Source organism: Coregonus lavaretus, assembly GCF_964263955.1.
Source record: "Coregonus lavaretus genome assembly, chromosome: 3".
NCBI lineage: Eukaryota > Metazoa > Chordata > Actinopteri > Salmoniformes > Salmonidae > Coregonus > Coregonus lavaretus.
Genome location: NC_139990.1, coordinates 46,302,492 through 46,318,972, shown reverse-complemented (window position 1 = coordinate 46,318,972; position 16,481 = coordinate 46,302,492).

Genomic DNA, 16,481 nt, shown 5'->3' with positions numbered 1-16,481 from the left:
GACATCTATAATAGTCTGGTCTGGTGAGAGGAGGGAATAAATCTATAATAGTCTGGTATGGTGAGAGGAGGGACTGACATCTATAATAGTCTGGTGAGAGGAGGGACTGACATCTATAATAGTCTGGTCTGGAGAGAGGAGGCACTGACATCTATAATAGTCTGTTCTGGTGAGAGGAGGCACTGAGATCTATAATAGTCTGGCCTGGTGAGAGGAGGCACTGACATCTATAATAGTCTGGTCTGGAGAGAGGAGGCACTGACATCTATAATAGTCTGGTCTGGTGAGAGGAGGTACTGACATCTATAATAGTCTGGTCTGGTGAGAGGAGGGACTGACATCTATAATAGTCTGATCTGGTGAGAGGAGGGACTGACATCTATAATAGTCTGGTCTGGTGAGAGGACGGACTGACATCTATAATAGTCTGGTCTGGTGAGTTTGAGGGACTGATGTCTATAATAGTCTGGTCTGGTGAGAGGAGGTACTGACATCTATAATAGTCTGGTCTGGTGAGTTGGAGGGACTGACATCTATAATAGTCTGATCTGGTGAAAGGACGGACTGACATCTATAATAGTCTGGTCTGGTGAGAGGAGGGACTGACATCTATAATAGTCTGGTCTGGTGAGAGGAGGGACTGACATCTATAATAGTCTGGTCTGGTGAGAGGAGGCACTGACATCTATAATAGTCTGGTCTGGTGAGAGGAGGGACTGACATCTATAATAGTCTGGTCTGGTGAGAGGAGGGACTGACATCTATAATAGTCTGGTCTGAAGAGAGGAGGCACTGATATCTATAATAGTCTGGTCTGGTGAGAGGAGGGACTGACATCTATAATAGTCTGCTCTGGTGAGAGGAGGGACTGACAGCTATAATAGTCTGGTCTGGTGAGAGGAGGGACTGACATCTATAATTGTCTGGTCTGGTGAGAGGAGGGACTGACATCTATAATAGTCTGGTCTGGTGAGAGGAGGGACTGACATCTATAATAGTCTGGTCTGGTGAGAGGAGGGACTGACATCTATAATAGTCTGGTCTGGTTAGAGGAGGGACTGACATCTATAATAGTCTGGTCTGGTGAGAGGAGGCACTGACATCTATAATAGTCTGGTCTGGTGAGAGGAGGGACTGAGGTCTATAATAGTCTGGTCTGGTGAGAGGAGGGACTGACATCTATAATAGTCTGGTCTGGTGAGAGGAGGGACTGACATCTATAATAGTCTGGTCTGTTCAGAGGAGGGACTGACATCTATAATAGTCTGGTCTGGTGAGAGGAGGAACTGACATCTATAATAGTCTGGTCTGGTGAGAGGAGGCACTGACATCTATAATAGTCTGGTCTGGTGAGAGGAGGGACTAAATCTATAATAGTCTGGTATGGTGAGAGGAGGGACTGACATCTATAATAGTCTGGTGAGAGGAGGGACTGACATCTATAATAGTCTGGTCTGGAGAGAGGAGGCACTGACATCTATAATAGTCTGTTCTGGTGAGAGGAGGGACTGAGGTCTATAATAGTCTGGTCTGGTGAGAGGAGGGACTGACATCTATAATAGTCTGGTCTGGTGAGAGGAGGGACTGACATCTATAATAGTCTGGTCTGTTCAGAGGAGGGACTGACATCTATAATAGTCTGGTCTGGTGAGAGGAGGAACTGACATCTATAATAGTCTGGTCTGGTGAGAGGAGGCACTGAGATCTATAATAGTCTGGCATGGTGAGAGGAGGCACTGACATCTATAATAGTCTGGTCTGGAGAGAGGAGGCACTGACATCTATAATAGTCTGGTCTGTTGAGAGGAGGTACTGACATCTATAATAGTCTGGTCTGGTGAGAGGAGGGACTGACATCTATAATAGTCTGATCTGGTGAGAGGAGGGACTGACATCTATAATAGTCTGGTCTGGTGAGAGGACGGACTGACATCTATAATAGTCTGGTCTGGTGAGTTTGAGGGACTGATGTCTATAATAGTCTGGTCTGGTGAGAGGAGGTACTGACATCTATAATAGTCTGGTCTGGTGAGTTGGAGGGACTGACATCTATAATAGTCTGATCTGGTGAAAGGACGGACTGACATCTATAATAGTCTGGTCTGGTGAGAGGAGGGACTGACATCTATAATAGTCTGGTCTGGTGAGAGGAGGGACTGACATCTATAATAGTCTGGTCTGGTGAGAGGAGGCACTGACATCTATAATAGTCTGGTCTGGTGAGAGGAGGGACTGACATCTATAATAGTCTGGTCTGGTGAGAGGAGGGACTGACATCTATAATAGTCTGGTCTGAAGAGAGGAGGCACTGATATCTATAATAGTCTGGTCTGGTGAGAGGAGGGACTGACATCTATAATAGTCTGCTCTGGTGAGAGGAGGGACTGACAGCTATAATAGTCTGGTCTGGTGAGAGGAGGGACTGACATCTATAATTGTCTGGTCTGGTGAGAGGAGGGACTGACATCTATAATAGTCTGGTCTGGTGAGAGGAGGGACTGACATCTATAATAGTCTGGTCTGGTGAGAGGAGGGACTGACATCTATAATAGTCTGGTCTGGTGAGAGGAGGGACTGACATCTATAATAGTCTGGTCTGGTGAGAGGAGGCACTGACATCTATAATAGTCTGGTCTGGTGAGAGGAGGGACTGAGGTCTATAATAGTCTGGTCTGGTGAGAGGAGGGACTGACATCTATAATAGTCTGGTCTGGTGAGAGGAGGGACTGACATCTATAATAGTCTGGTCTGTTCAGAGGAGGGACTGACATCTATAATAGTCTGGTCTGGTGAGAGGAGGGACTGACGTCTATAATAGTCTGGCCTGGTGAGACGAGGGACTGACATCTATAATGGTTTGGTCTGGTGAGAGGATGGACTGACATCTATAATAGTCTTGTCTGGTGAGAGGAGGGACTGACATCTATAATAGTCTGGTCTGGTGAGAGTGAGGCACTGACATCTATAATAGTCTGGTCTGGTGAGAGGAGGGACTGACATCTATAATAGTCTGGTCTGGTGAGAGGAGGGACTGACATCTATAATAGTCTGGTCTGGTGAGTTGGAGGGACTGATGTCTATAATAGTCTGGTCTGGTGGGAGGAGGGACTGACATCTATAATAGTCTGGTCTGGTGAGAGGAGGGACTGACATCTATAATAGTCTGGTCTGGTGAGAGGAGGGACTGATGTCTATAATAGTCTGGTCTGGTGAGAGGAGGGACTGACATCTATAATAGTCTGGTCTGGTGAGAGGAGGGACTGATATCTATAATAGTCTGGTCTGGTGAGAGGAGGGACTGACTTCTATAATAGTCTGGTCTGGTGAAGGGAGGGACTGACATCTATAATAGTCTGGTCTGTTGATAGGAGGGACTGACGTCTATAATAGTCTGGTCTGGTGAGAGGAGGGACTGACGTCTATAATAGTCTGGCCTGGTGAGACGAGGGACTGACATCTATAATGGTCTGGTCTGGTGAGAGGAGGGACTGACATCTATAATAGTCTGGTCTGGTGAGAGGAGGTACTGACATCTATAATAGTCTGGTCTGGTGAGTTGGAGGGACTGACATCTATAATAGTCTGATCTGGTGAGAGGAGGGACTGACATCTATAATAGTCTGGTCTGGTGAGAGGAGGGATTGACATCTATAATAGTCTGGTCTGGTGAGAGGAGGGACTGACATCTATAATAGTCTGTTCTGGTGAGAGGAGGCACTGAGATCTATAATAGTCTGGCATGGTGAGAGGAGAAACTGACATCTATAATAGTCTGGTCTGGAGAGAGGAGGCACTGACATCTATAATAGTCTGGTCTGGTGAGAGGAGGTACTGACATCTATAATAGTCTGGTCTGGTGAGAGGAGGGACTGACATCTATAATAGTCTGATCTGGTGAGAGGAGGGACTGACATCTATAATAGTCTGGTCTGGTGAGAGGAGGAACTGATGTCTATAATAGTCTGGTCTGGTGAGAGGAAGGACTGACATCTATAATAGTCTGGTCTGGTGAGAGGAGGGACTGACATCTATAATAGTCTGGTCTGGTGAGTTGGAGGGACTGATGTCTATAATAGTCTGGTCTGGTGAGAGGAGGGACTGACGTCTATAATAGTCTGGTCTGGTGAGAGGAGGGACTGACGTTTATAATAGTCTGGTCTGGTGAGAGGAGGGACTGAGGTCTATAATAGTCTGGTCTGGTGAGAGGAGGGACTGACGTCTATAATAGTCTGGTCTGGTGGGAGGAGGGACTGACATCTATAATAGTCTGGTCTGGTGAGAGGAGGGACTGACATCTATAATAGTCTGGTCTGGTGAGAGGAGGGACTGACGTCTATAATAGTCTGGCCTGGTGAGACGATGGACTGACATCTATAATGGTCTGGTCTGGTGAGAGGATGGACTGACATCTATAATAGTCTGGTCTGGTGAGAGGAGGGACTGACATCAATAATATTCTGGTCTGCTGAGAGGAGGGACTGATGTCTATAATAGTCTGGTCTGGAGAGAGGAGGCCCTGACATCTATAATAGTCTGGTCTGGTGAGAGGAGGTACTGACATCTATAATAGTCTGGTCTGGTGAGAGGAGGGACTGACATCTATAATAGTCTGGTCTGGTGAGAGGAGGGACTGACATCTATAATAGTCTGGTATGGTGAGAGGAGGGACTGACATCTATAATAGTCTGGTGAGAGGAGGGACTGACATCTATAATAGTCTGGTCTGGAGAGAGGAGGCACTGACATCTATAATAGTCTGTTCTGGTGAGAGGAGGGACTGAGGTCTATAATAGTCTGGTCTGGTGAGAGGAGGGACTGACATCTATAATAGTCTGGTCTGGTGAGAGGAGGGACTGACATCTATAATAGTCTGGTCTGTTCAGAGGAGGGACTGACATCTATAATAGTCTGGTCTGGTGAGAGGAGGAACTGACATCTATAATAGTCTGGTCTGGTGAGAGGAGGCACTGAGATCTATAATAGTCTGGCATGGTGAGAGGAGGCACTGACATCTATAATAGTCTGGTCTGGAGAGAGGAGGCACTGACATCTATAATAGTCTGGTCTGTTGAGAGGAGGTACTGACATCTATAATAGTCTGGTCTGGTGAGAGGAGGGACTGACATCTATAATAGTCTGATCTGGTGAGAGGAGGGACTGACATCTATAATAGTCTGGTCTGGTGAGAGGACGGACTGACATCTATAATAGTCTGGTCTGGTGAGTTTGAGGGACTGATGTCTATAATAGTCTGGTCTGGTGAGAGGAGGTACTGACATCTATAATAGTCTGGTCTGGTGAGTTGGAGGGACTGACATCTATAATAGTCTGATCTGGTGAAAGGACGGACTGACATCTATAATAGTCTGGTCTGGTGAGAGGAGGGACTGACATCTATAATAGTCTGGTCTGGTGAGAGGAGGGACTGACATCTATAATAGTCTGGTCTGGTGAGAGGAGGCACTGACATCTATAATAGTCTGGTCTGGTGAGAGGAGGGACTGACATCTATAATAGTCTGGTCTGGTGAGAGGAGGGACTGACATCTATAATAGTCTGGTCTGAAGAGAGGAGGCACTGATATCTATAATAGTCTGGTCTGGTGAGAGGAGGGACTGACATCTATAATAGTCTGCTCTGGTGAGAGGAGGGACTGACAGCTATAATAGTCTGGTCTGGTGAGAGGAGGGACTGACATCTATAATTGTCTGGTCTGGTGAGAGGAGGGACTGACATCTATAATAGTCTGGTCTGGTGAGAGGAGGGACTGACATCTATAATAGTCTGGTCTGGTGAGAGGAGGGACTGACATCTATAATAGTCTGGTCTGGTGAGAGGAGGGACTGACATCTATAATAGTCTGGTCTGGTGAGAGGAGGCACTGACATCTATAATAGTCTGGTCTGGTGAGAGGAGGGACTGAGGTCTATAATAGTCTGGTCTGGTGAGAGGAGGGACTGACATCTATAATAGTCTGGTCTGGTGAGAGGAGGGACTGACATCTATAATAGTCTGGTCTGTTCAGAGGAGGGACTGACATCTATAATAGTCTGGTCTGGTGAGAGGAGGGACTGACGTCTATAATAGTCTGGCCTGGTGAGACGAGGGACTGACATCTATAATGGTTTGGTCTGGTGAGAGGATGGACTGACATCTATAATAGTCTTGTCTGGTGAGAGGAGGGACTGACATCTATAATAGTCTGGTCTGGTGAGAGTGAGGCACTGACATCTATAATAGTCTGGTCTGGTGAGAGGAGGGACTGACATCTATAATAGTCTGGTCTGGTGAGAGGAGGGACTGACATCTATAATAGTCTGGTCTGGTGAGTTGGAGGGACTGATGTCTATAATAGTCTGGTCTGGTGGGAGGAGGGACTGACATCTATAATAGTCTGGTCTGGTGAGAGGAGGGACTGACATCTATAATAGTCTGGTCTGGTGAGAGGAGGGACTGATGTCTATAATAGTCTGGTCTGGTGAGAGGAGGGACTGACATCTATAATAGTCTGGTCTGGTGAGAGGAGGGACTGATATCTATAATAGTCTGGTCTGGTGAGAGGAGGGACTGACTTCTATAATAGTCTGGTCTGGTGAAGGGAGGGACTGACATCTATAATAGTCTGGTCTGTTGATAGGAGGGACTGACGTCTATAATAGTCTGGTCTGGTGAGAGGAGGGACTGACGTCTATAATAGTCTGGCCTGGTGAGACGAGGGACTGACATCTATAATGGTCTGGTCTGGTGAGAGGAGGGACTGACATCTATAATAGTCTGGTCTGGTGAGAGGAGGTACTGACATCTATAATAGTCTGGTCTGGTGAGTTGGAGGGACTGACATCTATAATAGTCTGATCTGGTGAGAGGAGGGACTGACATCTATAATAGTCTGGTCTGGTGAGAGGAGGGATTGACATCTATAATAGTCTGGTCTGGTGAGAGGAGGGACTGACATCTATAATAGTCTGTTCTGGTGAGAGGAGGCACTGAGATCTATAATAGTCTGGCATGGTGAGAGGAGAAACTGACATCTATAATAGTCTGGTCTGGAGAGAGGAGGCACTGACATCTATAATAGTCTGGTCTGGTGAGAGGAGGTACTGACATCTATAATAGTCTGGTCTGGTGAGAGGAGGGACTGACATCTATAATAGTCTGATCTGGTGAGAGGAGGGACTGACATCTATAATAGTCTGGTCTGGTGAGAGGAGGAACTGATGTCTATAATAGTCTGGTCTGGTGAGAGGAAGGACTGACATCTATAATAGTCTGGTCTGGTGAGAGGAGGGACTGACATCTATAATAGTCTGGTCTGGTGAGTTGGAGGGACTGATGTCTATAATAGTCTGGTCTGGTGAGAGGAGGGACTGACGTCTATAATAGTCTGGTCTGGTGAGAGGAGGGACTGACGTTTATAATAGTCTGGTCTGGTGAGAGGAGGGACTGAGGTCTATAATAGTCTGGTCTGGTGAGAGGAGGGACTGACGTCTATAATAGTCTGGTCTGGTGGGAGGAGGGACTGACATCTATAATAGTCTGGTCTGGTGAGAGGAGGGACTGACATCTATAATAGTCTGGTCTGGTGAGAGGAGGGACTGACGTCTATAATAGTCTGGCCTGGTGAGACGATGGACTGACATCTATAATGGTCTGGTCTGGTGAGAGGATGGACTGACATCTATAATAGTCTGGTCTGGTGAGAGGAGGGACTGACATCAATAATATTCTGGTCTGCTGAGAGGAGGGACTGATGTCTATAATAGTCTGGTCTGGAGAGAGGAGGCCCTGACATCTATAATAGTCTGGTCTGGTGAGAGGAGGTACTGACATCTATACTAGTCTGGTCTGGTGAGTTGGAGGGACTGACATCTATAATAGTCTGGCCTGGTGAGAGGAGGGACTGACATCTATAATAGTCTGGTCTAGTGAGAGGAGGAACTGACGTCTATAATAGTCTGGTCTGGTGAGAGGAGGGACTGACATCTATAATAGTCTCGTCTGGTGAGAGGAGGGACTGACATCTATAATAGTCTGGTCTGCTGAGAGGAGGGACTGACGTCTATAATAGTCTGGTCTGGTGAGAGGAGGGACTGATATCTATAATAGTCTGGTATGGTGAGAGGAGGGACTGACGTCTATAATAGTCTGGTCTGGTGAGAGGAGAGACTGACATCTATAATAGTCTGGCCTTGTGAGAGGAGGCACTGACATCTATAATAGTCTGGTCTGGTGAGAGGAGGCACTGACATCTATAATAGTCTGGTCTGGTGAGACGAGTGACTGACATCTATAATACTGACATCTATAATAGTCTGGTCTGGTGAGAGGAGGGACTGACATCTATAATAGTCTGGTCTGGTGAGAGGAGGCACTGATATCTATAATAGTCTGGTCTGGTGAGAGGAGGGACTGACATCTATAATAGTCTGGTCTGCTGAGAGGAGGGACTGACGTCTATAATAGTCTGGTCTGGTGAGAGGAGGGACTGATATCTATAATAGTCTGGTCTGGTGAGAGGAGGGACTGACATCTATAATAGTCTGGTCTGGTGAGAGGAGGGGCTGACATCTATAATAGTCTGATCTGGTGAGAGGAGGGACTGACATCTATAATAGTCTGGTCTGGTGAGAGGAGGGACTGACATCTATAATATTCTGGTCTGGTGAGAGGAGGGACTGACATCTATAATAGTCTGATCTGGTGAGAGGAGGGACTGACATCTATAATAGTCTGGTCTGGTGAGAGGACGGACTGACATCTATAATAGTCTGGTCTGGTGAGTTTGAGGGACTGATGTCTATAATAGTCTGGTCTGGTGAGAGGAGGTACTGACATCTATAATAGTCTGGTCTGGTGAGTTGGAGGGACTGACATCTATAATAGTCTGATCTGGTGAAAGGACGGACTGACATCTATAATAGTCTGGTCTGGTGAGAGGAGGGACTGACATCTATAATAGTCTGGTCTGGTGAGAGGAGGGACTGACATCTATAATAGTCTGGTCTGGTGAGAGGAGGCACTGACATCTATAATAGTCTGGTCTGGTGAGAGGAGGGACTGACATCTATAATAGTCTGGTCTGGTGAGAGGAGGGACTGACATCTATAATAGTCTGGTCTGAAGAGAGGAGGCACTGATATCTATAATAGTCTGGTCTGGTGAGAGGAGGGACTGACATCTATAATAGTCTGCTCTGGTGAGAGGAGGGACTGACAGCTATAATAGTCTGGTCTGGTGAGAGGAGGGACTGACATCTATAATTGTCTGGTCTGGTGAGAGGAGGGACTGACATCTATAATAGTCTGGTCTGGTGAGAGGAGGGACTGACATCTATAATAGTCTGGTCTGGTGAGAGGAGGGACTGACATCTATAATAGTCTGGTCTGGTTAGAGGAGGGACTGACATCTATAATAGTCTGGTCTGGTGAGAGGAGGCACTGACATCTATAATAGTCTGGTCTGGTGAGAGGAGGGACTGAGGTCTATAATAGTCTGGTCTGGTGAGAGGAGGGACTGACATCTATAATAGTCTGGTCTGGTGAGAGGAGGGACTGACATCTATAATAGTCTGGTCTGTTCAGAGGAGGGACTGACATCTATAATAGTCTGGTCTGGTGAGAGGAGGAACTGACATCTATAATAGTCTGGTCTGGTGAGAGGAGGCACTGACATCTATAATAGTCTGGTCTGGTGAGAGGAGGGACTAAATCTATAATAGTCTGGTATGGTGAGAGGAGGGACTGACATCTATAATAGTCTGGTGAGAGGAGGGACTGACATCTATAATAGTCTGGTCTGGAGAGAGGAGGCACTGACATCTATAATAGTCTGTTCTGGTGAGAGGAGGGACTGAGGTCTATAATAGTCTGGTCTGGTGAGAGGAGGGACTGACATCTATAATAGTCTGGTCTGGTGAGAGGAGGGACTGACATCTATAATAGTCTGGTCTGTTCAGAGGAGGGACTGACATCTATAATAGTCTGGTCTGGTGAGAGGAGGAACTGACATCTATAATAGTCTGGTCTGGTGAGAGGAGGCACTGAGATCTATAATAGTCTGGCATGGTGAGAGGAGGCACTGACATCTATAATAGTCTGGTCTGGAGAGAGGAGGCACTGACATCTATAATAGTCTGGTCTGTTGAGAGGAGGTACTGACATCTATAATAGTCTGGTCTGGTGAGAGGAGGGACTGACATCTATAATAGTCTGATCTGGTGAGAGGAGGGACTGACATCTATAATAGTCTGGTCTGGTGAGAGGACGGACTGACATCTATAATAGTCTGGTCTGGTGAGTTTGAGGGACTGATGTCTATAATAGTCTGGTCTGGTGAGAGGAGGTACTGACATCTATAATAGTCTGGTCTGGTGAGTTGGAGGGACTGACATCTATAATAGTCTGATCTGGTGAAAGGACGGACTGACATCTATAATAGTCTGGTCTGGTGAGAGGAGGGACTGACATCTATAATAGTCTGGTCTGGTGAGAGGAGGGACTGACATCTATAATAGTCTGGTCTGGTGAGAGGAGGCACTGACATCTATAATAGTCTGGTCTGGTGAGAGGAGGGACTGACATCTATAATAGTCTGGTCTGGTGAGAGGAGGGACTGACATCTATAATAGTCTGGTCTGAAGAGAGGAGGCACTGATATCTATAATAGTCTGGTCTGGTGAGAGGAGGGACTGACATCTATAATAGTCTGCTCTGGTGAGAGGAGGGACTGACAGCTATAATAGTCTGGTCTGGTGAGAGGAGGGACTGACATCTATAATTGTCTGGTCTGGTGAGAGGAGGGACTGACATCTATAATAGTCTGGTCTGGTGAGAGGAGGGACTGACATCTATAATAGTCTGGTCTGGTGAGAGGAGGGACTGACATCTATAATAGTCTGGTCTGGTGAGAGGAGGGACTGACATCTATAATAGTCTGGTCTGGTGAGAGGAGGCACTGACATCTATAATAGTCTGGTCTGGTGAGAGGAGGGACTGAGGTCTATAATAGTCTGGTCTGGTGAGAGGAGGGACTGACATCTATAATAGTCTGGTCTGGTGAGAGGAGGGACTGACATCTATAATAGTCTGGTCTGTTCAGAGGAGGGACTGACATCTATAATAGTCTGGTCTGGTGAGAGGAGGGACTGACGTCTATAATAGTCTGGCCTGGTGAGACGAGGGACTGACATCTATAATGGTTTGGTCTGGTGAGAGGATGGACTGACATCTATAATAGTCTTGTCTGGTGAGAGGAGGGACTGACATCTATAATAGTCTGGTCTGGTGAGAGTGAGGCACTGACATCTATAATAGTCTGGTCTGGTGAGAGGAGGGACTGACATCTATAATAGTCTGGTCTGGTGAGAGGAGGGACTGACATCTATAATAGTCTGGTCTGGTGAGTTGGAGGGACTGATGTCTATAATAGTCTGGTCTGGTGGGAGGAGGGACTGACATCTATAATAGTCTGGTCTGGTGAGAGGAGGGACTGACATCTATAATAGTCTGGTCTGGTGAGAGGAGGGACTGATGTCTATAATAGTCTGGTCTGGTGAGAGGAGGGACTGACATCTATAATAGTCTGGTCTGGTGAGAGGAGGGACTGATATCTATAATAGTCTGGTCTGGTGAGAGGAGGGACTGACTTCTATAATAGTCTGGTCTGGTGAAGGGAGGGACTGACATCTATAATAGTCTGGTCTGTTGATAGGAGGGACTGACGTCTATAATAGTCTGGTCTGGTGAGAGGAGGGACTGACGTCTATAATAGTCTGGCCTGGTGAGACGAGGGACTGACATCTATAATGGTCTGGTCTGGTGAGAGGAGGGACTGACATCTATAATAGTCTGGTCTGGTGAGAGGAGGTACTGACATCTATAATAGTCTGGTCTGGTGAGTTGGAGGGACTGACATCTATAATAGTCTGATCTGGTGAGAGGAGGGACTGACATCTATAATAGTCTGGTCTGGTGAGAGGAGGGATTGACATCTATAATAGTCTGGTCTGGTGAGAGGAGGGACTGACATCTATAATAGTCTGTTCTGGTGAGAGGAGGCACTGAGATCTATAATAGTCTGGCATGGTGAGAGGAGAAACTGACATCTATAATAGTCTGGTCTGGAGAGAGGAGGCACTGACATCTATAATAGTCTGGTCTGGTGAGAGGAGGTACTGACATCTATAATAGTCTGGTCTGGTGAGAGGAGGGACTGACATCTATAATAGTCTGATCTGGTGAGAGGAGGGACTGACATCTATAATAGTCTGGTCTGGTGAGAGGAGGAACTGATGTCTATAATAGTCTGGTCTGGTGAGAGGAAGGACTGACATCTATAATAGTCTGGTCTGGTGAGAGGAGGGACTGACATCTATAATAGTCTGGTCTGGTGAGTTGGAGGGACTGATGTCTATAATAGTCTGGTCTGGTGAGAGGAGGGACTGACGTCTATAATAGTCTGGTCTGGTGAGAGGAGGGACTGACGTCTATAATAGTCTGGTCTGGTGAGAGGAGGGACTGAGGTCTATAATAGTCTGGTCTGGTGAGAGGAGGGACTGACGTCTATAATAGTCTGGTCTGGTGGGAGGAGGGACTGACATCTATAATAGTCTGGTCTGGTGAGAGGAGGGACTGACATCTATAATAGTCTGGTCTGGTGAGAGGAGGGACTGACGTCTATAATAGTCTGGCCTGGTGAGACGATGGACTGACATCTATAATGGTCTGGTCTGGTGAGAGGATGGACTGACATCTATAATAGTCTGGTCTGGTGAGAGGAGGGACTGACATCAATAATATTCTGGTCTGCTGAGAGGAGGGACTGATGTCTATAATAGTCTGGTCTGGAGAGAGGAGGCCCTGACATCTATAATAGTCTGGTCTGGTGAGAGGAGGTACTGACATCTATACTAGTCTGGTCTGGTGAGTTGGAGGGACTGACATCTATAATAGTCTGGCCTGGTGAGAGGAGGGACTGACATCTATAATAGTCTGGTCTAGTGAGAGGAGGAACTGACGTCTATAATAGTCTGGTCTGGTGAGAGGAGGGACTGACATCTATAATAGTCTCGTCTGGTGAGAGGAGGGACTGACATCTATAATAGTCTGGTCTGCTGAGAGGAGGGACTGACGTCTATAATAGTCTGGTCTGGTGAGAGGAGGGACTGATATCTATAATAGTCTGGTATGGTGAGAGGAGGGACTGACGTCTATAATAGTCTGGTCTGGTGAGAGGAGAGACTGACATCTATAATAGTCTGGCCTTGTGAGAGGAGGCACTGACATCTATAATAGTCTGGTCTGGTGAGAGGAGGCACTGACATCTATAATAGTCTGGTCTGGTGAGACGAGTGACTGACATCTATAATACTGACATCTATAATAGTCTGGTCTGGTGAGAGGAGGGACTGACATCTATAATAGTCTGGTCTGGTGAGAGGAGGCACTGATATCTATAATAGTCTGGTCTGGTGAGAGGAGGGACTGACATCTATAATAGTCTGGTCTGCTGAGAGGAGGGACTGACGTCTATAATAGTCTGGTCTGGTGAGAGGAGGGACTGATATCTATAATAGTCTGGTCTGGTGAGAGGAGGGACTGACATCTATAATAGTCTGGTCTGGTGAGAGGAGGGGCTGACATCTATAATAGTCTGATCTGGTGAGAGGAGGGACTGACATCTATAATAGTCTGGTCTGGTGAGAGGAGGGACTGACATCTATAATATTCTGGTCTGGTGAGAGGAGGGACTGACATCTATAATAGTCTGGTCTGGTGAGAGGAGGGACTGACGTCTATAATAGTCTGGTCTGGTGAGAGGAGAGACTGACATCTATAATAGTCTGGCCTTGTGAGAGGAGGCACTGACATCTATAATAGTCTGGTCTGGTGAGAGGAGGCACTGACATCTATAATAGCCTGGTCTGGTGAGACGAGTGACTGACATCTATAATACTGACATCTATAATAGTCTGGTCTGGTGAGAGGAGGGACTGACATCTATAATAGTCTGGTCTGGTGAGAGGAGGCACTGATATCTATAATAGTCTGGTCTGGTGAGAGGAGGGACTGACATCTATAATAGTCTGGTCTGCTGAGAGGAGGGACTGACGTCTATAATAGTCTGGTCTGGTGAGAGGAGGGACTGATATCTATAATAGTCTGGTCTGGTGAGAGGAGGGACTGACATCTATAATAGTCTGGTCTGGTGAGAGGAGGGGCTGGCATCTATAATAGTCTGATCTGGTGAGAGGAGGGACTGACATCTATAATAGTCTGGTCTAGTGAGAGGAGGAACTGACGTCTATAATAGTCTGGTCTGGTGAGAGGAGGGACTGACATCTATAATAGTCTCGTCTGGTGAGAGGAGGGACTGACATCTATAATAGTCTGGTCTGCTGAGAGGAGGGACTGACGTCTATAATAGTCTGGTCTGGTGAGAGGAGGGACTGATATCTATAATAGTCTGGTCTGGTGAGAGGAGGGACTGACGTCTATAATAGTCTGGTCTGGTGAGAGGAGAGACTGACATCTATAATAGTCTGGCCTTGTGAGAGGAGGCATTGACATCTATAATAGTCTGGTCTGGTGAGAGGAGGCACTGACATCTATAATAGTCTGGTCTGGTGAGACGAGTGACTGACATCTATAATACTGACATCTATAATAGTCTGGTCTGGTGAGAGGAGGGACTGAGGTCTATAATAGTCTGGTCTGGTGAGAGGAGGGACTGACATCTATAATAGTCTGGTCTGGTGAGAGGAGGGACTGACATCTATAATAGTCTGGTCTGTTCAGAGGAGGGACTGACATCTATAATAGTCTGGTCTGGTGAGAGGAGGGACTGACGTCTATAATAGTCTGGCCTGGTGAGACGAGGGACTGACATCTATAATGGTTTGGTCTGGTGAGAGGATGGACTGACATCTATAATAGTCTTGTCTGGTGAGAGGAGGGACTGACATCTATAATAGTCTGGTCTGGTGAGAGTGAGGCACTGACATCTATAATAGTCTGGTCTGGTGAGAGGAGGGACTGACATCTATAATAGTCTGGTCTGGTGAGAGGAGGGACTGACATCTATAATAGTCTGGTCTGGTGAGTTGGAGGGACTGATGTCTATAATAGTCTGGTCTGGTGGGAGGAGGGACTGACATCTATAATAGTCTGGTCTGGTGAGAGGAGGGACTGACATCTATAATAGTCTGGTCTGGTGAGAGGAGGGACTGATGTCTATAATAGTCTGGTCTGGTGAGAGGAGGGACTGACATCTATAATAGTCTGGTCTGGTGAGAGGAGGGACTGATATCTATAATAGTCTGGTCTGGTGAGAGGAGGGACTGACTTCTATAATAGTCTGGTCTGGTGAAGGGAGGGACTGACATCTATAATAGTCTGGTCTGTTGATAGGAGGGACTGACGTCTATAATAGTCTGGTCTGGTGAGAGGAGGGACTGACGTCTATAATAGTCTGGCCTGGTGAGACGAGGGACTGACATCTATAATGGTCTGGTCTGGTGAGAGGAGGGACTGACATCTATAATAGTCTGGTCTGGTGAGAGGAGGTACTGACATCTATAATAGTCTGGTCTGGTGAGTTGGAGGGACTGACATCTATAATAGTCTGATCTGGTGAGAGGAGGGACTGACATCTATAATAGTCTGGTCTGGTGAGAGGAGGGATTGACATCTATAATAGTCTGGTCTGGTGAGAGGAGGGACTGACATCTATAATAGTCTGTTCTGGTGAGAGGAGGCACTGAGATCTATAATAGTCTGGCATGGTGAGAGGAGAAACTGACATCTATAATAGTCTGGTCTGGAGAGAGGAGGCACTGACATCTATAATAGTCTGGTCTGGTGAGAGGAGGTACTGACATCTATAATAGTCTGGTCTGGTGAGAGGAGGGACTGACATCTATAATAGTCTGATCTGGTGAGAGGAGGGACTGACATCTATAATAGTCTGGTCTGGTGAGAGGAGGAACTGATGTCTATAATAGTCTGGTCTGGTGAGAGGAAGGACTGACATCTATAATAGTCTGGTCTGGTGAGAGGAGGGACTGACATCTATAATAGTCTGGTCTGGTGAGTTGGAGGGACTGATGTCTATAATAGTCTGGTCTGGTGAGAGGAGGGACTGACGTCTATAATAGTCTGGTCTGGTGAGAGGAGGGACTGACGTTTATAATAGTCTGGTCTGGTGAGAGGAGGGACTGAGGTCTATAATAGTCTGGTCTGGTGAGAGGAGGGACTGACGTCTATAATAGTCTGGTCTGGTGGGAGGAGGGACTGACATCTATAATAGTCTGGTCTGGTGAGAGGAGGGACTGACATCTATAATAGTCTGGTCTGGTGAGAGGAGGGACTGACGTCTATAATAGTCTGGCCTGGTGAGACGATGGACTGACATCTATAATGGTCTGGTCTGGTGAGAGGATGGACTGACATCTATAATAGTCTGGTCTGGTGAGAGGAGGGACT